This window comes from Mesoplodon mirus (assembly GCF_964341445.2).
Source record: "Mesoplodon mirus genome assembly, chromosome: 17".
NCBI classification, from domain to species: domain Eukaryota; kingdom Metazoa; phylum Chordata; class Mammalia; order Artiodactyla; family Ziphiidae; genus Mesoplodon; species Mesoplodon mirus.
This window is the reverse complement of record NC_138993.1, coordinates 16,617,492-16,633,369: the sequence shown is the minus strand read 5'-3', so window position 1 is coordinate 16,633,369 and position 15,878 is coordinate 16,617,492. Positions and strand designations below refer to the sequence as shown.

At 46.1% G+C, this 15,878-nt stretch overlaps 1 protein-coding gene across 1 annotated transcript in view; it reads right to left on the bottom strand.

Annotated features, from left to right (window-relative positions):
- LOC309792622 (guanylate cyclase soluble subunit beta-2-like) overlaps window positions 1–2,749 on the bottom strand; it is a gene marked incomplete at its 3' end in the record, with an annotated part of 42,842 nt that extends 40,093 nt beyond the window's left edge. The window contains 1 exon segment of the mRNA XM_082602352.1: window positions 2,681–2,749.
- Window positions 2,750–15,878: the final 13,129 nt, after the last annotated feature.

The following is a 15,878-nucleotide window of genomic DNA, read 5'->3' as shown; positions in this document are numbered from 1 at the left end:
ATGTCCACCCAGTGGCCTCTGCGCTCACCATCTCTCCCTTCCTCCTGTGCTCCCCCTAAGACTGACCGCACCCTGGTAGTGGCAGCTACCCACTGGCAGGCAGAGGGGGCTGGGCTACGGCGGACCTGCTCCCGCCCAGCTTGTGGCGGAGCAAGTGACGCCAGTTTCCCATCTGCCATGGACTTTGGCACTAGTCCCTATGTCTAAGACACACAGGCAATATTTCTACAGATTACAAAACCATCCAGGCACAATGGCTTATTTGATTCATTAGTCCTCCAGTGTTTTTCACAGAACCAGGCATTCTACAGGAGCTCAGGAAATCCCAGTTTAAAGAAATGCCCCTTGCTTTTCACACACTCGGTCTGAATGGAAATTCATTGCGTTGCCAGTCACTCTTCTTTCCTCCAGGAAGTGTGGCCTATTAGGAAGAGGAGTCTTTGCAGTCACAGGCCTGGGTTCGAGTCCCGGCCCTGGTACTTAACCTTGTGGCCTTGAGCAAGTTTCCTTCTGGGTGAAACGAGACAAAAACCTGCCTTGCAGTTCTTATTGGGTTTAATAAGATCCTTACGGAAGGGGTATGGACCAAAGCAAGTGCTTAATCCAAGACTGTTCTTTTTCTTCCCCTTCTTATTTAGTTCACCCTTTACAAGGTAAGAGCCATTAAAAAAGTCTCAGAGTCTTCAAAGGCTTCTGTTCCCAAGGCAGCTTAGGGGGCTGAAAAGGAGCACTTCAGGATGCTGACATTGCATCCTGGCCCTGTTGCCAACTTGCTGTGCAGTCTTGGGCAAGTCTCCTAACCTCTCTGGGCCTTAGTTTTCTCATCTGTAAAAATGAGGAGATCTGGGCTAGAGGATCTCTCAAGCATCCACCAGTTGAAGCATTCTCTGATCATAATTACATAATGTAATTACATAATTACATAATTACTGGGTACCTACTATGTACTTCGGGGTACCCTAGGAGACCCTAGAAGACAGGGTCTTCCCCTTTCATCAGTGAGGAAACAGAGCTTCAGAGAAGTGAAATGACCTGTCTTAAGCAGCAGAGCGTTTCTCTGTGAAATACTTGGAAATGAGTAGTCTTTGCCTATATAGGCCAGAGCTCCTTTTTCCCACCCAAACTTGCAGCACGCTAAGCAAATTACCCCAGGGATGCTGTGGAAGTGGCCCGGGCCGCCTTTTCCTAGGCAAGTGGGTCAGGTCACACGCGTGTAGGCAGTGGCTGCTGTGACGTGGTCAGAGGGGCCGAGGCTGTAGGGCCCCCCTGGCTCCTCCTCAACTCAGTCCCCTGCTTATGTCTCCACAATTCTCAGCTCCAATTACTTCACCTGTAAAATGGGGGCAGGGGTGAGGAAAGTTTGCACTAAGCATTTTGAATTGTTTCTACATTACAAAAGCAATGAAAAAATACAGGTATTAGAAAAAAAGTCAATCATCTAGCATTTTATCTTGCTGACAATTACTATGAATAATTAATTATTTTGTTCTTTTTTCATTTGTGTAGTTTACTCAGTGGCTATGTAAGTTGGTGTCTTGTTTTGGGGAGGCTTTTTGTTTGTTTATTTGTTGTTGCTGCTGTTTTTACTTAAATTGTGAAATTTTACAGGTTGCTTCACCATCTTTGCAATCGTCCGAATAATGGCGCATGTTTCTTTTGCCATTCCATTTGTTTGTTGGTTCGTTTTTGAACATTTAAAGAATTTTTTCTCTTACTATTTATAAATGTAAGGCTATGTTACATATACATGCAAACCCACCCATATATATGTTGTATATAAGTATGTGTGTTTCTAAGGGTATCAATTCTCAAGAATGAAATGACTACTTCAAAAGATTTCCACATTTTCATAGTTTTGGTACCTGTTGTCAAATTGCTTTCCAAAAAGGCTGCACTAACTTAAAATGCCATCAGCAATTACCCATTTTGCTGCATCTTAACCAGAATTGGTTATCATCATTTAAATTTTTTGGAGATTTAATAGACAAAGCACTGCCTAATTGTTTCCCTTTGCATGTCTTTCATTAACTGAGGAAGCGAATCATTTTTCCATATTTTTTAGTTCCTCCCTCTTCATAGGACCAGGAGATTTCTGAGACCCCTTCCGCTCCATCCCCTAACATTTCAAGGCTGGGAGACTCCTAGAAAGCCAATGGACAGCGTAAGATTTCTGGAATCAGACAAGAGACTATCTGAAGATGTAAATAACAGTGTTAAGTGTTTAATAGACAGAGGCAGAGAAGAAAACTATAAGTTATCTAAAGAAAACCTAAGCAGGGATTCTGGCTAAACCTAAAAGGGGATCCCCTCTTCGGTAGGATTTCGGCAGCTCCATTTATGTGTCATGGAAATAATGCAGTTACTTTCTCTTCTGCAATTAAAAAGAGTAAATAAGAACTCATCCATGAAATAAAAGGTAAACTAATGTTGGTCTTATTCACATGAGAGCCCTGTTTTAAGGCTGGTTCTGGGAATTGAGACAGAAACCTTCCTTAAAGGCAGATATGAGATACCAGGTTTTTCTGTATTTACCTGGTGTGTTCAAGGAATTTGAATTGATCTCCCTAGTAACAACTAACTGGTTTAATCAAAAGGTTAGTAAAAAACTTTTTAACCTTCAAAACACTGGAGGCTTACCAATTGTACCAGAGGGTTTTCATTTTTCCTTTAATACACTTACTTCAGCTTTTCCCAATGTCTCTTCACCAAATTTCTCTATCACAAGAGACCGAAGACAGGTGTTGACGAATCCATACTAGAACACGAAACAAAGGAGAAATATGGATACTGAAGCATGGAACCCCCAGTCATAGACCTCTGAAGGGTTGCTTTTAGGAAATGTGCAATGGCATCCTAAAATGAGTGGGAAGTGAATTATACCTTTTTCCTGTTTCTCGTGAGTTTACTGTGCTCGTTCCCAACTTAGGGAAAAGTCATTTCCATAGAGAAAACGTGGGCTAAATTTGAAATCAGATTAGAACTGGAAGAGGTTCATTGTAATCATCTTTGAAATAGGAAATCGTTTGGCTAGAACAAAGGGGTCAGAAACACAACGGTGGCAAAGGGATTGCTTAGAGGGATGAGGACTGGCACTCATCTCCTGTCATGTCAGAAAGGCAATGAAAGTACAGTTTTCTTTCCTTTATAAAAATGAATCTAGGGATGGGTGTGATTGTGAAGGAAGACATATAAAGTGCAGGAAAATAAAGGGAGACAGATGCTAACAATAAAGAGCAAGCACTGGAATTAACAAAAAGAATTTTCTACTGGGTTTACTCTTTCATCTGTGATCTGCCTTCTTCCTTCCTTCAGATTAAAAAAAAATTTTTTTAATAAAAAAGAGGGTCCGTGAATGCCTCTGCTGAGTGAAGGTCAGTGCAACCGACGCAGGCCAGCCCAGTGTCCACCACATGGGCTCCTAAACAGGGGGCTTGTGGATGAGTGGATTCTGTTTAAAAGCACCAAGAGGGCTCAGTTTTAAAAAGGTATCTTTGTAGAGTGAAGAATCCTCCTGTCTCACAAATATCAGCCTGAAGGTTTATCTTATAAGTTTGAATTTTCATCTATGGGGATTTCTCAAAGGGAACAAGGCCAATGCCACCAGGAAGGAGAGGGCTCTAAAGCCTAGCAGCTCTTTTCTGGGAACAAAACGTGTGTCCTGCTTGGCTGTGTTTTCGGCTCCCCTTAGATGCGGTCTTCTCCCTTTGCTTCATCTTTTCCTGGCTCTCCCTGCCCCACCGTGTGGTGGGGCAACCCAAGTGCCTTCTGCTTTTGAGAGCACGTCTCTGATCGTCTTCTCCCCCTTTTGTTCAGTCACCTGTGGCAGGTCTCGGCTCCATTGCCATCTTGTCCCTAAGACCGTTACTGCTCCCTGCACTGGACACTGGCTGACGTTCCCTGTGTCCCAGGCTTACCACTAGACCCCTCTGTGTCCTTGTCACTATGGGATTGTCTTGTTAAAATATCACATGCATGCACACACACACACACATACACACGCATATTTCCTATCTATCCACCTATCTATCTATAACACACGCACCCATATACACACACAACATATAAAATGTATGTGTTATATGTATACATACATATATACTATTTTTCCCCTCTCCTTTGCTAAATTACAAGTTCACTCCCTGCATCAAAAAGTAGATATAATTTATCTATATTTCAACTAAAGTGCCAAGACAGTCCTTGGCACATAGGAAGTGTTTAATAGATACTTACTGAATAAATAAATACTGAATGGAAGCCTCAAGTCCAAACTCATGAAAATTGTTAAATACATTTTAAAGGTATTTAAAATCACTCCAACATTAACAAAGATAGTAACTGTTCATCCTAGTAATCTTAGCAAAAGGAGTGCCGAGTCCAATGAAAACATCATGTCTAAGCCTCCTAGCATGTGACGAAGGAAACCAGGCACAGGGGAATCCAGCTGTCAGTTGTTGGGTTATAACCACATGGGGTAACGTAGCTCAGTTTGATGACTTAGGGTCAGTCTAGCACCCTAAGTCACTTGGGGGCATTCAGTGGCCCCCAAAGCTGGTGGCATAACTAATCATTGGGGGCCCTGAGCGTATAGTTCAACCCCCTCACCCTCTGCTGATGATAAACATGCCTTTCTCCTGGGCGCTGAAATCATGGGACTTCCTCTGTCCCCAGAGAGAGCAAAAAAGTCTGGCCCCACATAATTTGTTCAATGTATGTCTTAGGTCTTTTGTATTCACTTCTCACATACCAGGCCACAGGGATTTTTCCCCAACATACTCCTTATACATTTGAGGGCCTAAGGGAAATGGGTAAGAATGACAAACAGCACCCAAGTTCTCGAACACGTGGGAACTAGCACTGATAAACAAGTTGGTTCGTCAAGCAGGTGGGCACTCTCATGGGCTGATGGCATCCAAGTCTTTCCAGGGCTGCTTGAGTAGTAACCATGGCACCTCTGAGAAACATCAGTGTTCAGAAGCAGCAATTTGTTTCTTTTCATTTAAAGTCCAAAAACGTTAAGATTTCACTAAATCTCCAGTAAAGACGACTTTGCGTTGTCCAAATCCAATCCTGTCCACTGTGCCTTCCATCTGCTGGCTGGGGGGTGGGGTCCCCAATGCCACACAGCCCGGGACAGGGGGTGTGGCTGAGAGGAAATAGCTTGGGCTCTGAAGCCAGAGGGGTTTCTGTCTCTGGGCCCTACAGCTGTGTGGCTTCGGGTAAATTACCTAACCTCTCTGAATCCAGTCTATTCACAAGGTAAACTGGAAATCAGAGTGCTTACTCTTGGAGGACTGTTATTGGGGTCGTAGAGTAATAGTTCTGGAGCCAGACTGCAGGGGTTGATCGCCCACCCCCATGTCTCACCAGCTGTTTGACCCCAGCCCTTCACCAAATCTCACTGGTGTTTAGTTGTTTCATCTGGAAAATAGGGATGAGAATGATCCCCACCTCACAGGGTTGTAGTAAGCATTAGACAGGATAATAGGTAAGAGGCACTTGGCACTTAGCAAGTGCTCAGGAAAGGACAGACAGTCTTCTTAGATAATAAGCGTTATGATTAATAGCTGTTGAGGGGAAGTCAGGGCAGAGGATGATGAGAGCTGCTTTCCATGTCCTCACCACCTCATCTTCAGGTCTGAGCGATCACAACCGTCCTGTCTGCCCCCAGTGGTTTGGGAGAACCCTGGATATCTGCGGAAACCTGTCCTGTAGAGGCCGGGCACCCCTACACCCACCCTGGGGAAATCAGAGCTGACCCCCGGCCCCCAGGTCAGGAGCTAACCGTGGGGCCCTTATTCACCAAGGGAGTAAAAAGTAAGGCTGCCTCCCCACCCCAGGAGAGCACATGGGACCTGATGCCAGGCGCCCCGGGCGCACAACCCCAAGGCTGACCCTGAACTTCTCCCCGAGGGGCCAACACCACAGCAGCGCCTTTCTGCCAGCTTGAGTCGAGCACCGGGGAGGTGGCCCTCGCCGATTGCTACCCGCAGTGGGAGAAGGCTTGGAGGACGAGCACATACTGATCATGCTGGACCCTGGGGCTTACGGTCGCTTCCCACTTAATCTCGCTGCAAATTCAGAAACTCACTTTGCTCGCTTCCCCGTCACTTTCTCCTCAGCGAGGTCAGCGCTGACTCTCTATGAAGGCTTTGTTCCTGGATTGGTTCATGGGGGAGGTCAAGATCCTTGAACCACCCGAGGCTTTTGCAGCCATTCATCCTTTCATTGGTCAGATTGTTGGTCACCTACCTGCGTGAGGCCACCATGATGATGAGCACCTGGGGAGCGTGGAGGCGGGTTGGTGCTGTGCTCTCAGGTGGCCACTCATGGCCTCAGAGCACGCCCAGAACCTGAACTTGACTTTAAGGATGCCCCTGGGATCCTGCTGGAAGACTGCCTCCGACATGACATTGCCTAGTGAGAGGTCTTTTTAATTCTTCTTTAATTAAACCTCCTTGAATGTGGTCCAGGAAAGGCCTGCCTTGACCTGAACTTGACTCTATAATGTTATAATGTGAAATTCCCTGGTGCCTTAAAGCTTTATCCTCCACCTCACCTCCCCCACTGCTGCTCCCTTTCAGGCTCTGGTAGCCTGTCTGCTAGAGGTCTATTTCTTGAGTGCTGTGATCAGAGGTGAGAAACCCAGAAACTAATCATGTCAGTGAATGCTGCCTGCAGCACTTCCAACAGACACGCCGGCTTTGATGTGAAAACAAGAGTAAAAATAAATAATTATAGGGAAATCAAGGGGTTAGGTAAGCCCTCCAGGCTGCAGTGCTCTGCTGAGGTACAGGACAGCCACATGGATGTGACTCACAGTCAAGAGAGCATGTCGCAAACCCAGCAATGCCCGAGACAGAGCCATTCCCCGGAAATGAATTCCCAGGCAGCTGACACGCCCTCCTTAAAGTACAAGGCACCTTTATCTTTGTACCTCAACATCCAACACTTACAGAAAAATTCCAGACAATGTTGAAAGGTCTCTCCCTTCTCACTGGGCACTACATCACCGCCCCCTGCGCATCAGATCGCTCTCCCATCTTGCCTCCCGGCTCCTGCATCTCCCCTTAGAAAGCCCTCCCTGCCATACCATCCATTAAGCCTTTTTGGCTCCCTTGTCTATTTCCCTCCTGTCTGACTTGCACTGTCCTCTCCCCGGAGAGACCTAATACTCAGAGAGGCTGGTGCTTGTTTAAACAGCGCCCTCTTCTTCCCTTCTGAAACAGAGACTGCTTATTCTCGAAAGCTGGCCTGTCTATGGGCTGTTCCTATGTGGAAGGAAACATGTGGTCAGGAAGAGAAAAAAAAAAGGCTCTGGAATAGGTGATTTCCATAATTATGCTTCCCAAGCCTTTGCCACCATTCAGCTGACAGTCTTCTTTCTTCCCTGCCAAGTGGGCTTGCTCTGGCTCGGTCTTATGCACCCCCCTAAACCCGGCCCCCAACCCTGCTTTTTCAAACACACCAGTACTCTCACATTTCACAATAAGTAAATGGTTAAAAAAAAAAATCTCCATTTCTTTTTCATGCAGCAGATGGCAGGTCTCAGGAACTCAGTGGAAATGAGGCTTTCTGATTTTCTAATAAATTTCAGCATCTCACACAAAAAGCACAAGCTCATTTTGATTCTGATGTTAGTACCATATGGCATATCATTCTCGAGCTGTGGCAGCTTCATCCTCAGGGTAACAAGGAAGGCGGATCTTTCCTAGAACAATGAGATGGAGTTGGTAGGGACCAATTGGATGCCTCGGTGAATACCATTTGATAATAATATTGTATATGGCAGTGGAGCAATTATCTCTCTTTTATGGTATGTGTTAATTTTCGCTGCCAGTTTTCCTAATTTCGACTGCCACCCAAAGGACTACTTCCTGTAAATACTCTGTAAACATTTGAAAAGACATAGGACATGTGAACACCAAGACAAACGTCCTTGGATTTTGAAACTGTCTGGAAAATTGGCTGACATTTTATATGTTTTTCCATCATGTAAGACAGCCTGGTGAGAATTTGCAGTACATGGAAACTCCCTCTCTCTTCCATGACATAAGGGGCCTCCTGCCCCTACTGTGACTGTGGTTCTGAGAACCATTTCTCACTGCTTCTTCTGTTGACCTTCAGTGTGCAGTTCCATGAACTCGGACAAATGTCTACATCCGTGTAACTCACACCTTAATAAAAAGATAGGACATCTCCATCATGGCAGAAAGTTTCCCCGTACCCCTTCTCAGCCTGCCCTACCATGCCCAACCACTGCTGTTCTGATGACTCGCTCAAGAGATTAGTTTTGCTTGCCCTTGAACTTCATATGAATTGAATCATAGAGTATGTTTCTCTTCGGTGTCCAGATTCTAACTTTTAACCCGTGTTTGGTGCATCGAAGAGTTCAAACCACATTCCCCACATTCAACATAAGTCCGTAAACACACAGCCTCATCTGATACATAACCAATGATACGTGATGAATCCTACGAGACACCCGCTCATCTCCTGTGGTCTGTGTCTGACATGCAGTGAGAAACACAAACCTTTCCTTTTTCATTGGACAAGGGGGGAAGGGTGAGCTATCAGAGGGAGGTTCCAGGGGTATATCTCTATAGATCGAGGAAAGAAATGAGAAGGAGAGTGTGAAGAAAGAGTATCTGGGAAGAAAACTTGCTCTGATAAAATATAACCACTATCTGTTTTTATTCGCTTGTTGAATTCCTAGGACCGCAGCGGCCATACTCTTGTTGGGGACCCCCAGTCTACCTCTGGTTCCCTCTCAGGGCCTAATACAGCAGGACCACCAAGTGGGACGGGGCCAAACTCCTGGGCTCCCAGACACCCTTATGATGAAAAATATCCCCCGCTCCCCCCGCCCCTCCATGGGCCTGCCAGCTACCTGAAATTCTCATTGCTTTTGGCTACAGCTTTGAAAATTCTGCCAAAATGAAAATAGTATCTATTCCTTGGGCTAATGAGATCAGCTAGTATTTGCTGGGCTTGCTAGGAGGGAAGGAGACACAGAAGAGAGAAACTCTGATGTGTGTGCATCAGAAAGATAAGTCTCAATACCAGTCCCAGGCATAGAGTGCCCTCTTGGAGAGGCCAGCTCTGTAGGGGATGGCAAAGGGGGGCCCTGGACCCAGAGAAGATGAGAGTTCAGCTTTACTCAGAAAATAGGTGGTACCGTTGCCAGCCTTGATCTTCAACCTTGCTGGGACTAACCTTGCTGAAGGAAGGCTTTAGGTAGAAATGGCTTGGCTAACAGCATAGCTGTGATACATAGATTTCTTTCAGGCATATTTTCATATTTGGAACTTTAGTCCATGGAAACAACAGGGTCCCCTGCTAGTAAGAATCTTCAGGAAAAAATTTCCAGAAGACAAAGCAGCTTATTTTCTAAATGTTCATAGTAAGGGCTTGTTGTACTCTTGTCATGCTAGCTGTGATAACAGCTCACTTCCACCAAGTCTCACTTTGGACCTGGCACAAGGCACTGTAGGATGAACCACATGAAATTGCTGGTCTTGTGGGTCAAAGGCTGTTGGATATCGGCAATGTCATTTGATTGCACTTAATATTAATTCATCCTTACCACAATCCTATAAAGCAGGACAGAGGCTTTTCCTCAGTTATTGAACCCAGCTCACCTCCACTCCCTTACAGCCCCTCGCTCCCTGAGACCGGTATCTATGCTGTTCTGAGAAAGGACACACCTCCTCCGCTTTCCTTTTGAATTTCAAACCTTCCGTGATACGGCAAAAGAAGCAGCGGAATTGTTAGGCGTGAAGCGCCACCGTGTGGCCCAATGACCACATAGCATCGGGCTGCTGTGTAATTCCTCCATCGGGGGAAGGCCGCCGTATGTGGCTTTTTTTTTTTTTAATCTTTATTGGAGTATAATTGCTTTACAATGGTGTGTTAGTTTCTGCTTTATAACAAAGTGAATCAGTTATACATATACATATGTTCCCATATCTCTTCCCTCTTGCGTCTCCCTCCCTCCCACCCTTCCTATCCCACCCCTCTAGGTGGTCACAAAGTACCGAGCTGATCTCCCTGTGCTATGCGGCTGCTTCCCACTAGCTATCTATTTTACGTTTGGTAGTGTATATATGTCCATGCCACTCTCTTACTTTGTCACAGCTTACCCTTCCCCCTCCCCATATCCTCAAGTCCATTCTCTAGTAGGTCTGTGTCTTTATTCCTGTCTTACCCCTAGGTTCTTCATGACATTTTTTTTTCTTCTTAAATTCCATATATATGTGTTAGCATACGGTATTTGTCTTTCTCTTTCTGACTTACTTCACTCTGTATGACAGACTCTAGGTCCATCCACCTCATTACAAATAGCTCAATTTCGTTTCTTTTTATGACTGAGTAATATTCCATTGTATATATGTGCCACATCTTCTTTATCCATTCATCCGATGATGGACACTTAGGTTGTTTCCATGTCCTGGCTATTGTAAATAGAGCTACAATGAACATTTTGGTACATGACTCTTTTTGAATTATGGTTTTCTCAGGGTATATGCACACAAATCCTGATCAGGTGGAAGAATACAGCTCAGAGGACTGGAGTCAGGTTTGCGTCCACTGTCTGGGACCCAAGATCTGGATTAATCGTGAAAAAATCATTCAGTCTTCCCCAGTTGGCCGATCTTTGGGGTGGTAATCCCGGAGCTGCAAAGTGAATACACGTTTGCCTTTGCACCTTACATACAGAAACCAGGCAAGACTGGAGGTGAGGATCAAACAATGGCTTGGCGCTCCTCTTAAGGCTAATTTAAGACCACATTCAGCAACCTTCAAATCTAACCTAATCTATACTTTCATTTAAGTCCAGGAAAAACTGCAAATAAATCAGGTGATCTGGGGGCCATATGCAGAGACTGCATGACAGTAAGGGATTCTCACATTGTAATCAATCGAACATACTTATGTATTTTTCAAGCGCGCATGATAGTACTGACTGCAATATTTATTGGGTGCTTGCTGTGTGCCAGACACTGTACTGGGTGCTCAACATGCATTACCAGGTCAGGTGCTCTTAACGCTCCATGGGGTGGATACTTGTGCTGTACCATTTTACAACGGGGAAACTGAGGCTGAGAGTGAGTGGTTGAGTATCATGTCCAAGGCTGTCCGGTGGGCGGAGGGGCTGAGATTCGAGCCAGACCCCTGACTGCAGAGCCTACTCTTACGCTGATGTTGGTTCAGTGCTGTCTTCTTCAAAACAGTTATTTCAAGAGGCTATACCTTCTCCAATGATGTCCAAAACATTTTAGAATTTCTCTTTTACATCTATTTTCAGAGTATGTGGCAAAATCTCTGACTATTCTAAGTGATGGTGAATCCCCATCCACAACGACTAGATAACAGGCACTTTAGCAGGTAGAGATCATTTCACCCTCACCATGACCCTGCACGTTAAGAACTAGAATTATCATGCAGATTCACGTTTGAGAAACACAGGCCCAGTGAGCCTAAGTCACCTGCTCATGTCTACACATCCTGGGCTCCCAGGTCTGCAGAGGACCACCAGGTCAGAGAGGGTAGTTTGCTCATTGGATGAGCCAGCATGAGGGGCCTGAAGTCCACTCCAAGCCCACCGGGTAGGGACCAGAGGCCATGCAGAGAAAGGGGCACCTGAGTCACAGAAAGGCACCACTGCTGTCTGCAGTGGTCCCAGAGGGCCTGGTCCATCGGAGAGCCTGAGTGTCCAAAGTAATCTGGAGCCGGGCCTCGTGAGAAGCCAGTGAGCTCTCTGGATGTAGACGATACCATTTTGAATCAAGATCAAGGCTGCTTTTCTCACCTGGCCTTGGAGCATGCGCTGCTGGTCCTGCTCCCTACTCCCTACCCCCTAAATTTGGTGCGTTTTCTCATACCGTACATGGTCCTTCTAGCCTCTCAGTGTTGGGATACCCCCGGCCTGGTCCTCCACCTCACTGCCCTCCTAGACCTCCACTCAGTACCTTCGTGGCAGCATCTCCCTGTGGCTTCCGACCCCATCTCTATGGTGGCAGCTCCCAGTTTTAGATCCCTGGTTCCACCCTCTCCCCTGGGCTCTGCACACAGATGGCTAATTTCCCACTGGGAGCTCTATGGAAAGCTGTAGTGAATATATCCAAAATAGAACTTTAAAAAAATTATTTATTTATTTATTTATTTTTGGCTGCATTGGGTCTTCATTGCTGTGCTCGGGCTTTCTCTAGTTGCGGCGAGTGGGGGCTACCCTTTGTTACCGTGCGTGGGCTTCTCATCGCCGTGGCTTCTCTTGTTGCAAAGCACAGACTCTAGGCATGTAGGCTTCTGTAGTTGTGGCACGTGGGCCCAGTAGTTGTGGCTGGCGGTCTCTAGAGCACAGGCTCAGTAGTTGTGGTGCACGGGCTTAGTTGCTCCACGGCATGTGGGATCTTCCCGGACCAGGGCTCGAACCCGTGTCCCCTGAATTGGGAGGCGGATTCTTAACCACTGTGCCACCAGGGAAGCCCCCAAAATAGAACTTTTGATTTCACTCTCCACCCAAAACCCCCTGCTAACCGGCCCCTCTCTTACTCAGCTTCATAAAAGGTACCTTCAGTTGCTAGTTCTCAGGCTAAAACCCCAAATATCCATGTCTAATTCACAGCAAGCCTGAATACCTCTAGGTCCTCCTTCAGAATTTATCAGAAGCCCAATCATCTTGAATTACCCCATCCCCCCACCCAGGCCCCAGGCTCCACCATCTCTTGGCTGGGCCACTGCCCAGTGACCCTATTGGTTTCCCAAGTATTCCTTTTGACCCCTACATTCCAACCGCCACCCAACAGCCAGAATCATCTTTTAGGGACTAAATCAAATTATGTTACTTTCCTGCTCAGAACCCTCCAAGGACCACCCGGCACATTCCCTTCTGCATCCTCGGGGTCCCCTGATGCCGTCCTGCCTCCGGACTTCCCGTTGGTTCCTTCCTTTCCTTTTCCTGTTCACCCCTCGTCTCACTCAATGCTCACTCACAGGTCTCTGTTCAAGCATCACGTCCTCTGAGAGGCCTTCCTGACTAAGCGCCCCTCCTGTCCCTCCACTCTCTAGCCCTTTCTCTATTTTACTTCATAGCATTTATCATTGCCTGGCACTTTATTATACTTAAATATATATACACATAATATACAATTGTTTACTGCCTGTACACCTCTCCTCCCAAATGTATAGGTGCTGAAGGCAGGGATCTCGTCCTGTTCTGCTCTCAGGGCATGGAAGAGTTCCAGGCGAATATGCGTGCTCAGTAATACCTTAGGTATAAATTAATGACATCTTTGATTTCCCTCAAACAGGCCGTACTCCCTCCAGCCTGAATTTGCCCGTGACATTTCCTCAGCCTGAATCTCTCTCTGCAGTCCCATCCCTTTACATTTCAATGCCTCACTTTCCCCTATAGATCTCAGCTCATTGTCACTCCATTCATTAAGGCCAACTGTCAATCAGTCGTTCAGTCAACAAACACTTTTGGTGCAGGCACTGTTCTCGGTGCTGGGGATAGAGCACAAACAGAACAGACCATGCTACTGCCCTCGTGGGCTCACGGTCTGATGGGGTACAGTCGTGTGTGTAAGTGTGTGTCCATGCTCATGTGTTAGATCACGGTACACATGGTGTAGCCAGCATAAAGCACGGTGGAGATTAAGAGCAGTGATGGTTGAGACATGGTGGTCTGGAAAGGCCTCTCTGAGGAGGTGACACTCGAGTGTTGGAGTGTGACAAATGAAACCGCTCGGGATCTAGAAAGTCCTCCCCAGCCACCCTGCCCGACTGGCTCAGAGCCCCCGCTTACAAGTTCCCCGGGACCCTGAGGGCCTCCCTCACAGCGCTTGCCACAGTTCACATGAAGTGGTGTCATCCTCTGACTCCTGTCTCTCCCAGCAGTCTGAAAGCTCCATGAGAGGCTCTGTTTAAATGATTTCCCCAGACGAAAGGCTGGGACATAGTACACACTCACAGTCTTTGTCAGATGGCAAGTAAGCGGATAAACAAACATGGGCAATTCCCCCAAGAGAATGTCCAGCGGCCTTTGGCATCCTCCGTGGCCTGTGAGGTCAACCAAAGTGGCCACGTGAATTGATTTACAAAGTGGATCTGCCCAACCCCTCCCCTCGCTGCCACCACACACCCCCTGCTCCTTCCAGGGAACGCTGCCTGGGGCACTCCGTGTTTGATGTGCACGTGATCCACACGGGGACCCTGGGCAGGATCTACCACAGAAGTCAGACCTGGGGCTTGAGAGCCTCTTCCTGAGGACTTGGGAAGCTTCGACTGGTTTAATCCAACAGCTTTTCAGGGACTAGCCTCCAGGCTCCACCCCCTCCACAACTAGACTACATCTTCTGAGGGCTCTGTTCTCCTCTCTGCAGCTCAAGATGGGATAATGCTCAATTCTTTCTTTTTTTTTTTTTTTTACATGTTTTTAACTGGAGTATAGTTGAGCTACCCTGTTAGTTTCAGGTGTACAGCATAGTGATTCAGTTATATATATTTTTCAGATTACTTTCCATTGTAGGTTACTATAAGATATTGAATATAGTTCCCTGTGCTATACAGTAAATGCTTGTTGCTTCTCTATTTTATGTACAGTAGTTTGTGTCTGTTACTCTCATCCTCCTAATTTATCCCTCCCCTACCCCCTTTCCCCTTTGGTAACTGTAAGTTTGTTTTCTATGTCTGTGAGTCTGTTTCCATTTTGTATAGAGATTCATTTGTATTATATTTTTAATTCCACCTGATATATATTTGTCTTTCACTGTCTGACTTCACTAAGCAGAATATTCTCTAGGTCCATCCATGTTGCTGCAAATGGCAATATTTCATTCTTTTTTAAGGCCGAGTAATATTCCCTTACATGTGTACACCACATCTTCTTAAGCCAATTGTCTGTTGATGGGCACTTGGGTTGTTTCCATGTCTTGGTTATTGTAAATACTGCTGCTATGAACATTGGGGCATATGTACCTTTTCAAATTAGAGTTTCTGAGTGCTCGAATCTTGATCCCCATCTGACCAACTCTACACTCCTCTTTTGACTTCCCCCAATCTATCCATTCTAGCTTTCCATGGCTACTCAGTAGAAACCTTGCCCTTTGGTCAAGGTCATCCCCTTACTGTCCACTTTCTGCAACTGTCCTGATGACTGTCCTTTTGCACACTGCTGCCCTCAGCCCCCGGAATGCCAGCCTTCCCCAGCACTCAGTGAAGCGATAGTTGCTCAGCACTGTTTTATCTGAGTTTGTCCTATCTTCCCCCTTTTGGATGCCAGTTGCTGAAGGGCATAAAGTGGAGCTTATACTATTTTGCTTAGTGCATAGCAGTTGCTTAGTCAACTTGATAGATTGATTGAAGGAAAACATCACTCTTGACCAGCAGCGATGTTTATGTAGAACTGCTGCCTGTTCCAAATCCTTACAGGGTTGAAGTGCTAACGTTTTTCCACTTGGGAATTTTGTACAATTGAAAAGGCTTCCTGAAATAGGAACCTGTCAGACAAGACAGAATTTCACTTTAACAAATGACAGGGTAACTGCTAGAACCAAAGGAATTTGGAAATGTAAGCTACGTCAGAGTTTGCCATAGATACTGGGCTGTTACAATCAAGCTTAAAAGAAAGTTGGGCCAGATTAATAAGAAGAGCTAGAACATCTTGTGATACGATGTGTGGTAGGCCGAATAAGAGCCTCCCAAAGATGTCTCCATCCTAATCCTCTGGACCCGTGAACATTACCTTATTAGGCAAAAGAGAATTTGCAGATCTGATCAAGTTCAGGGTCTGGAACTGGGGAGAGGAGTGTGGATTATCCAGGTGGGAGTGATATAATCACAAAGGTCCTTTTAAGAGGGAAGCAGGAAATCAGAGT